We start from the raw sequence: 11,373 nt of genomic DNA on the forward strand, positions 1-11,373 counted from the left end.
TGAGGGAAATCAGGACCTTGTCTTAGTGAAGAGGAATTGGGGAGTGCAATTTGGGTGCAATGCATAGCATATGGTTGAGATGCCATTTTCAAAAAGCTCATTGATGTTGAAATTTGTACTCTCCCCATTTCTAAAAATTCACATATAATTCTATTTAATATTAATATTATATTGTATTGTGTCTGACTAATTAATTTTAAAAAAATATTTTATTAATATTAAAATAATAATTTATATTTAACTTAAACTTTGAAAGAGTATTTATGAAGAGAAGCTATCCTTTTAGCTTCCAAAAACAAATTCCACTTCTATTTAAAAATATTTTTTTTAAAAGAACTTGATCAAATTAAACACTTCAAATATTTGAAATAAATACTTTTTAAAACACTATTAATCCTTTTTAAACATATGATATAATTAACATGAATTATGATTTTTGCATAAAAATGACATGTACAAGTCGAGAAACGGTTAAATATACCTTACTTTTATAATGTTATTAGGTCGAAATGTAGAAAAAGAAAAGTACACGATAGTACTATAGAATATTATTGTTGAAACTTTACGTTTATATTCCTTCTTTTTGCTCAACAAAATTCCCTCTTCCATTAATCCACGTATTTATTTCCTTTTTTTATAAATCATTTCACAAAAGAATATATATAACACATGACAATCACTATTAAAGGCTTTTCTCACTTTAGCATATTCAAGAATAAGAATATACTTTATAAGATTTATAAGTAAAAGAACTAAAAATTAGGATGATTTGCACATGTAGGATCTCCAGGTCTCATCGTTAAAATTTTAGTCTCATAAAAAAGGTATATGAATAGTTGTTTCGTCAGTATTTTGAATAAAATTTCCGTGGTTTGTTGGAAGAAGTTATGGTAATCATCAAAATTGTCTTAATAATAAGTTATGGTGATCGTCAGGATCTCTATCTTAATATAACTTGAATTATGTATAGGTTCAACATGTTTTTGATTTAACAAAAAAAAATCCAAATTGTTCCTGAATCAACTTCAAATGACTCCAAATTCGATATCAATTCTTCTAATGTCAGTTCTAATAATTTTTAATCGTTAGATTCAACTTAGATCTTCAAAATTTAATAGATTCGTTTTATTTTCTTCTACAAACAAGCTAAAAAAACCTCAATAAGATGTTCTTCAAGTTTCTTCAACTAAATCAAATAATCACAAATAAGCAGCAAGTCTTCAATTTTCCACGTGTGAAGAAAATCAAAAAGAAAAAAGGAGGAGAAGAAGAGAAATTCCTAATATATATATATATATATATCCTAAATTTCTGGAACCACATAAATGTAACTTATTTTATTTATCATGTTGAACTCACTTGCTTCACGGCATAATATGTTTAAAATATTTTAGAAAGTGACAATTATCTTTAAAATAAGCTTATAATTGATGTGTCCTAATGTTTATGAAGACCTTCTCATCAATCTATTTAATTAATTATAAATATTTCTGAAATGGTCTATAAACACGAAAACATATGCTAATTCAAAGGTGTATATATATATATGATCAACTATAGTATTGATTTTTTTTTTACAAAACTGTTGTAGATATTTTTGAGTGATGCAAAATTCTTTTTTTTTAAAAAAAAAAAAAGGTAATCAATCAATCACGATTTGAAACAAAATACAAAACGTGTCAATTGTTGTTGCTTTGTTTTTTTTTTATTAATTTGGATATTCTTCAACGGAGTTTTCTATATATTTAAAAATAAAATAATTATTGTACTTTCTAAAATTATTGAAGAAATCTATTTCATGCCAATTAATGATTCAATTCATTTCCCCCTATTGAATCAAATGATTAGAATATAATCTCCAAACATGATCTGTTTAACTCTCTTCATTAATTAATACAGTAATTGATATACCAAATGGACTCTTGATTAAAAGATTCTTTTTGTTTTTGTTCTATTAGAAGTTTTAAATTTGACTAGTGAGAATGATTTATTTTTTTTAAGATTCATGAGCCCTATATGACATGATTTTAATAGAACATAAGTTCATATGGTTAATTTTTTTAGATCGCTTATTAATATTTAGCCAAGATTCTTTAACAAATATAGGGAACAACTTCATCAAATGGTGTTAGAGTTCAACACTTCGATAAGTTGAACTCCAATATAATGTGTTAGAGTTCAAAAACTCCAGGAACACTTCAAGGAAATCAAATTTTCACAAGTCTATTTGCTTTCTGTGTCCTTACTAGTAAAAAGGGGGCTCTTCGACCAAGAAGACAACTATAGTTTCAACAATTCATAGAGTTCGATCAAATTTTCACAATCTAAATATAAAATTTGCTAGAGTTTCAAACTACATGATACATTTATAGAGTACAAATTTTATCAGTTCGAATTTCAGGAATGACTCATGAAATTTAAATTGATAATTGTTCAAACTTTCATAAAGAAATTAATTTTAGAGCTTTTTCATATTTTAATTAGGAATATTTGTTAAAACTTCAATAACGATTCATGAAATTCAAATTGATAACTATTTAAACTCTAGTAAAACAAATTCTAGAGTTTTTCCATATGTTGTAACTAGGGGTATATATTTTGGTCAAAATTTGATTTTCAGGTTAAAAGGTGGCTAATCAAACGCTCAATAATGCTGAAATACTAGCTAAAATTTAATTAACAATCTAAAAGAAAAGTATTTGTCAATTTCTCCTAACTATATATGAATCACCAATCATCAGTTATCTGAATTTCAAATATCAAATGATTAAATTATTAAAAACAATTAGTCTATAAAATTGTCAAACAAATTCACAAAAGGCACTTGCTATTAAGACTTTTAGAGATCTAGTAATAGTTCTACTACTATTATAACACATGTTTATGTCCATAAAATCTATAATAATAGAGAACAACTTTATATCAAAGACAAGCATGAATTGCAAGTAAAATCATGACTAATGACATTTCCTTTTTTTTCACTTATAAACAAGATTTAATTAATTGCAAGAAAACATATTTTTTTTCAAGTTATTCAATTTGTCTCACAATAATTCACTACTTTAGACCAAAACCTATTCACATATTTATGTCATATATGGAACCATGTTTATTTAAAGAAAAAATCTCTTTTTTGTTGGATTTTAACTTATGTGTGCTAATAATAATTATGTAGTACTATGTTATATTAGCAGGTTAACTTACAATAACAGTTAATTGTTGTTGGAATATTTGTATTTTAATATTAAATTAATAATATTAAGATACCATTCTTAATTTGTCATCTTTGTGATCCACTATCTCATGATTTATAAAGTGGTTATTATCCTTTATAACTACCATCTCATATATATATTTTCATTACTTGTATATCTCTCTATTTTATCTATCTATCCGTTCCTTTTTAGTTGTCATGTTACGTTTTTCGAAAGTTATTTTGACTAATTTTCAAAGTTAAATTTGATTACATTAATTCGATATTTTAAACTAAAAATTAGATATTCAAAAACTATACGAAAAGTACTATAAATTGCAGTTTTTTGTATACCAATAATGAAAAAATATATCGTAAAAATATCAGTCGAAATTCTTATCATTTGACTGTAAAAAAAGGAAACCGTGATAATTAAAAAAAAACGGAGAGAAAATATATATTAAAAAGAAAGTTTGTGTATAATTAATTAGTGTATGTATGTGGTGTGAGAAAGTGATGTTGTATACGTATTAACATGTGAATTATATGTCATAATGACAATCTAGCTTGTGATAATGATATTAATTAACTACCTTATAACCTAAGCAATCACATACCTGCTTAATTTGTCATTAAGACTTTAAGGATTTCATTATTTTCCTTAAAAAATTAAAAGAGAAGTTCTGTGTTTTTTTTTGTCAAATGAGTTTAAATTTTATATATTGTCAATATAAATTATTTTTTATACTAATAGATTACTCAAAAGATTTTTGCAGGTAAGTCTTCTTAAAATGTGAGATTTGAAATCTTAAAAATAAATATGTTACCTACTATAACAAATTAAAATAATTTGATGATGTAAAAATTATTTACGAAGATGTTTTTACTTAATTAGAGGAACCACAATTTTATCTATTTTTCAATATTAGAGACACATAATCTATACATAGATTTCAAATAGAAGTGTGTCAGACAAATATATATAATATATTACTACATGTTTAAAAATATATGTATATAATTATATATGGTTCAATACATAGAAAGCTATTAAACTTGTGAGTAAATTACATTAATTAATTAGATATTTGAATTACTATATGATTTATTCTAATTGAACACATAATAAGGTATTCACGTCAGATTTGTGTAATTTAATATTGCTATTCTACCTTAAACTTACCACATAATTTATACGGAGTTTCCATTATTTTATTTTATATCTCAATCCTAATCAATTACATGATAATCATTATAATTAACTTGTTCAATCAAGTTTAATGAGGCAATATCCATATATATTTGATGCCTAGAACGAAAGGAGGGCTAACGAGGGAGGGTCAACTCGAAATGACAGGCTTTTAAGCTAGTAAGTTTCTGAACACGAGGAACACATGATATTATAGATGGATCTCATATCGAAATGCATATGGGAGAGAAAAATGAATAACTTTATGAGACATAATTTAAGTTCATTACTCATGCTCGTAGGCTGAAAGAAAAATTTGTACACGCCTAAATATCCTAAAGAGATTCAATGGATTTGAATCGTGACATATTGCTTATGTTGTCGAATTAAATTAGAACCTTAGAAAGTATAGTACGTAATTATTTATGCAGTTCTATAAAATTTGTTCTGATTTATATATTTCACACTTATTCTAATCAAGATCTAATTTTTCTGGTTAAAAATTCCAATTAATTGCTAGCTACTAAATTAAAGTGAAAAATAACAAGAAGATATTCCAACTAAATAATCCAAATTTAACAAAACACCATGCACAAATAATTAGGTAATACTGTACATATTTAATAAATATGCGCGTGTTATATCATTTGTCCAAATATCTTTTGGTCGATATAGCAAAATACTATTATAGAGAATCTATATAATATAAACACAATATGAAAAATGATGACCGATATAGTGAGATCTTAATTAAAAATGAAAATTTTCTACAAACATTTGATTAGAAATTCTTTGATATTTGGCTCGTTGATAATAATATTTTCGATGGATTTTCAATCGATTCTATGAGAAATTCCCACTTTTTTAGTATCAACATAACAATATCCTCAACGTTTTGTACTTTATCTATACCTTTAGCAACGTTTATAATCTTGTTATCTTCGTTTAACGATTTAATTATGTTTATATAGCGATAGGACCACTACAAATTCCATCGAATTTTCTTATGAATATTCACCTACCTATTTTGATTTTTGACCCTTCCTATATATCTTGATACTCGAAATTTATAGACCGCGAAGCAACATGATGCCATTCTTGATCTTTGTTACTTATTCTCAGGAGTGAGAGGATGATTGTTATCTAGAGATCTGTCTGATAAATATTTTAAGTTTAACTAATATTCATCGACAAAAGTAATCTCTACCTTATTTTCAAGTTATAAATCTCTTCTTCTTCTTTTTTATGAAAGGTCAATTATAAATGTATTTTTTTAAAAAAATTTTTTTACATATATATGCTCATTGCCCTAAAGACAATAGCATTGGGATGAACCAAAATGAGTGTAGTCATGTTAGGTTATCTGTCATTCAAATTCATCTAATTCACCTTTTGCGGCTTCTTGTCGCCCTATGCCTTTTCTATTATCATTTGCCAAGGAATTAGCAAAACTCCATCTCCAAGAAGCCAAGAGAAATATGGTGACTTCTTTGAGGGAACAAATCACATTGCCTTAACATGTCAATGTTTGGAAATTAGGGTTTTGGGGATGTGGGGGGATGGACTTTTGAGTTGAGAATCCTATGTTGCAGATAAGTTCTTCGAATCACGCGGTTTATATGTGGTCTGATGGTCAATAAAGTGGTTGATGTAAATTTTGAAGATCGGTGTTCTAGTTTCAGTGGAGACACAAAATACCAAGTGATTTGATATTCGTATATATCTTCCTAAATTTGATGGACAATGAATTAAATGATAAATCGACCATGATTTTCACTAATAAAATTCAAAATATAATAAGAAAAACATAAAAAAAAATATTAAGTGGATTAAACATTTACTATATGTGCATAAAATAAATTTTAATCTTGTATATGCAATATAATTTTATGATGAAAGAGGTTCCCCTACCCGGCCCTAGCTCCACCACCACTTACTCGATACATGAGTTGATGAATAGCTAGGGATATAGAACTAGCTAGAGTTCTTATTACGGGTCCGACAGAATTCACTAATTTTGGATAAAACCTTTGTATTTGTGTTTAAAAATCAATAAAATTATCATTTTTCTATAATCTAGAATTAGTTAACTCAAAATTCTAGAAACGTCTCTTAGGTGAAATTGTCCCGGACACCTCAAAAGGAAAAAATGTTGTAGATAAGTTTTCGAGAAACTTTTGCATGCATGGGTCCATGCATAGTGGAAATTGTAATTACATGGAAATGTTTTAGTAATTGTCTAGTTATAGATGAAGGAATATATATATGTATGTATGATTACATTTAATCAAATGTCAAATATTATTGTGCCTTTGGTTATTTGTAGCTTTGTTATTTGGCATATTGAAAAAGTGTTATATCCAATTAAATGAAGCCAAATTATCTTTTATCAATTATAATAATAATTTCATGTTACTGATGAAACCATGTTACATATGTGTTTTTTCACAAGGAAGCACTAAATATGTTTGTCTTTTTATTTCTTTTTTCAATCAATTTTTTTTTCACTTTTTCTATAAGCCAAGAGTGTATATATGTGTCCTTTAAATGGCCACGATGGGCTGGTCTTAAAATTCTTGAGATATAAAACATTTTTTATGCTAATTATTTTAATAACATAATTTATATTTTAAGATGTTAAACAATATCTTGATAAATTCGCATATTCGTGGCACCAAGTGTTTTGAGTTACAGGTTATAATTTAGACCTCCTCGCGATGAGAGTCGTTATTTGTTTTACATTTTCGAATTCGAGAGAGGAATTTTTCTCTTATCTCTCAAGTTATAGACATTGAAGTAATCGAAAATTTTATTTTTATTTTTTATTTTATTTTAAAAAAAAATAATTATGGTCACAGTGTCTTATTAACAAATCCACATGAAATGAGTTTTATCTTATAAATCAATTTAACTTCCAAATAATTAGATAAATCATAATCTCTCTCTCTCTTTCTGTTTGGTGATGATAGCACTTAGAGGTAATTGATGAATGTACCAGTGCATATTTTGATATCGATAGATATATTTATGCACGGATATACTAAATATTTGATATCAAATACACTTGATAAAATTGATTTTAGAAACACAGGTACATAAAATTGATATTGGATACATAGATGCGTAAAATTTGTGAAACTCAAATATGTATATTTTGAAATGCATATACATAAGGAGAGAGGAGAGAGGCGAGCGAGAAAGTCAGTGTATCCAGATACATGTGAATACTGTTTAAATATAGTGCATCTGGAATAAACTACACCAAATTTGACTCGGGTATATCTAAGATACATGTATTTGTTTCGTCAGATACATGAATCCGGAACAATACTTTTCTAACAGATAATATAATCAAAAAAATTATAATTTCAACATGTAATTAGCACCAATAATAATGTGCTTTGTGTTATTTCCTATAATTTTATCCTAATGCTCATACAATGTGATTTTTCCTATATTTTGCAAATAGTACTAGCATGGGCTAGCCACTTTTAGCTTTTAAATTACAACATATATAGCTACAAATTACAATTGTGGAGTACATGTATCACATTCTATATTGTGTTGGTTGTGGATATTGACTTGAAAATGAATGTGGAACAATGATAATGAATTGTAATTCTTTAAGCAACAACAAAGAACCATAACAAAAATTAATTATAATATTCAATTTTTATAATTTTAGCCAAAATAATCATTGTAAAATTTGTGTATGCATTATATTATATACTTATCATAAATGTTTATACATCAATGAAGCCTACAAACGATCAAGATTAAACGATTGAAAAAAATGGCTAAAAATATTAAGATATCTATTTGATTATAATTTCAAACATGAGAACTCAATTGGACATTCTTTTTGGCCTTTGCAAAATCCAGATCTGTTTATTAGGCCTGAAGAGAGCACAACATTTGCACTTTTGTCTCTATTTTGTGTTCGGAAAAAAGTTCAAAATTACCCTTAAACTATTCCAATAACTCACATTTACCCTTCGTTTGTTTTTGGCATCGAAACTACACTCGACATCTATGTTTTGGACCACAAATGTCCTTAAAACTTTATTTTTGCCAATAGAGCTGACATGGCAATCCAACGTTTTAATTTTTATTCCTCATTGTAAATCTTTTTTGAGGGACATAAATTTATATTTCATATCATAATATTTCATAAATAATGTTTCACGCCCTTAAGAAAAACTTATGTCCTGCTACATGTAAGTTTAATTTATTACAACAAAATTTATGACCAACTCATTTAAAGAGCAAAATTCAAAACTGCCTCATTTAATGGCCAAGCCGTTCAATTAAATGCTTTTGGGCTTAGCCCAATAACTCTACATGTTGCTCCTTCCTCTCTATTTTGTGTTAGTAAAAAGAGAAAAAATTAGAAATGAGCAAATAACCAAACATAATAGACATAAAAAGACTCTATAGCTATAGTTTTGATAATTATGTTTCATAGCTATAGTTCTGTTTGTTATGGAGGTTGTGGTCTGTATATACAAATTTTGTATTTATACATTTAGAAATTTTTCAGACTTCCGTTTGTATATTTCACTTGCCAATATACAAACAAGATAATTTATTATGAATTTTTCATAAATCGTATATAAATAGTTAGGATAAGTATATACAAAATTCTGAATTTGTACAATTAGAAATCGAATTATACAAATTCTGAATTTATATAAAACAGGCGAATAGCAAGAATTGGAAAAACTTTAGCCGCGAATTAATAGTACCTAATATAGGTTAAATGTTTGTTATTCTGTATAATTTTTCCTAGTAATAATGCGAGCAAGACACTTTTTAGCCTTATAATTGAAAAATAATCATTGCAACAAGATTTTAAATCTCGAATTAAAATTCAAATATAAAGTCCTCAAATTTCATATACCTTGATTTGAACATTTCATGATTGTGTTAAAATTTTATTTATAGAGATTAAAAATGATTATTTGTGAATTTGGCTCCATTAGAACTTCAAAATATTAACTAATTATTACATGAGCACAAAATGGCGTCAAACATTTTGGTAAAAAAAATCTACTGTTACATTCTATCACACAAAAAGGAAAGCTGGGAATTTTTTAGTAAAATCAGTTCAGAATAGTTAGAAGAAACAAGTGAAAAACATTCCACTAGAGATCGACTCTGGAGTCGGACAGCCAATGAGTTGTGGTGGAATGGTTGAAATTTCCCTTTTGGCCAACAATAATCGGAGAACCCCCAAGCTGCAAGCAACTAAAAAACACAAAAAAAATCTCATTTGGCCAACAATAATCGAAGGACCCTCAAGCTACAACCAAGAAACACGAAAATTTAAGTAAAAAAAGAAAAACGGATACAATGACCATAAAAATACTAGAACTGTTATGCATCATCGCAAGAGGAAAGCTTAACATGCAATTACCTTGCAAGACGGATGATGATACCAAGAAAGTCGATACAGGACCTCCTGCAGACCAAGAAAGTCGCACCTATCACTAAAGAGCGTTAATTGAACACTCCATGACTTTCTTAAGACACGGGCATCGCAGTCAGTCCTAATCAGCAAGCTGAAAAACCTCCATCACAATCAACGGTAACTAAAGAAACTACAACTACTACTACACCTCAATCCCAAATAGTAAGTAAAGAAACAACTACTACTACTATGCCTCAACCACTATGAAAAACAAAAGAGACGTTGCAATAGGCAGCGACTATTGTCAGAACTAAGAAAGCTGCTCAAACAACAAAAATGAGTCAATACAACTACATCAAATACAATTGATGTACACTTACAACAAGAAATCATCTCCAGACGAGAAGTATCTCAATAAAATTTATAATGACTGAGTTTCAGTTATCACCTTTTACAGACTTCATCAGCAAAATCCAGTGTGTTGCAGCATGACACATTGAAACTGCGTTTTCACCAAACTTGAATTGTAAAGACAGACTTCTCCATTGCAGCAGATACCAATAAGAAGATTTTTCGTTAATTGACATGTCAAACTTACCTCTACCAGAAGAAAGTAACTTATGGTGCAATCACCTACCACAGAGCACTTAAGTAGCCAATCCTTACAAAGGATACCAGACACGTATATTTGCTAGTAAAAGAGAAGTACACATACTAAAACACAGCAGAGACTTGATCATTTGCAGAGTCATGGAAAATCAATGGACTCCAGAAATTAGGATCGAACATTGATAGTCAACTAGATCAAGCACATCCACAAGGGTCATATAAAGACACAAGGAACTCAAATTAACATATAGTTTAAAGGTTTTTGTTCAATACAGATACAGAAGGCATGATCACTCAAAAACTCACGAACTTCAGACATGTTGGAGAAAATAAAATACAACAAAATGAGCTAGATATATACATATATTACTACCAAGTGATAAACATACAATCTTTTGTTTCTTTTCAAAGTGGAAAACACAGGCTTAGATTTTAGCTAATGTCAAGACAGAACCTGCCTATTCTTGGTCAAGTTCGTTTTCTCTGCTATTACCTGACCATTTAATGTGACAACGAATAGTTTGACAGCTAACATAAGCAGTATTCTGCGAGGAGAAACAGATTCAACATGTCGCAATTAATCCAACAGTTTTATATGAATTCCCAGTAAGCATCAACAACAATGATAACACAAACAGTTCAATAACATTCCACATTCAGCATGCTTAATTGGATGCTCAAAAAGAACAGATTTTATACAACTATATTCGAAAATTCATCATAACAATGTATTTCATAGAAAATTCATCACATTTTCATCTCAACATCGTAAAAGCAACACAAATTGAACAGATTTTATGAAATTAGATCCAACTGATAAACATAAAGAGTAAAATTTACCATTTCCAAAGGATAGTAGATAGTTAATTGGGGAATCCTCAAGCTACAACCAAAGAAAGTGAATTTGAGCAAGTAAACAAAATTAGCAAACTTTAAGCAGATATTAATCAAAATTCTCAAAACTACAGAAAA

Source organism: Solanum tuberosum, unplaced genomic scaffold (genome assembly GCF_000226075.1).
Source record: "Solanum tuberosum cultivar DM 1-3 516 R44 unplaced genomic scaffold, SolTub_3.0 scf00324, whole genome shotgun sequence".
Lineage (NCBI taxonomy): Eukaryota > Viridiplantae > Streptophyta > Magnoliopsida > Solanales > Solanaceae > Solanum > Solanum tuberosum.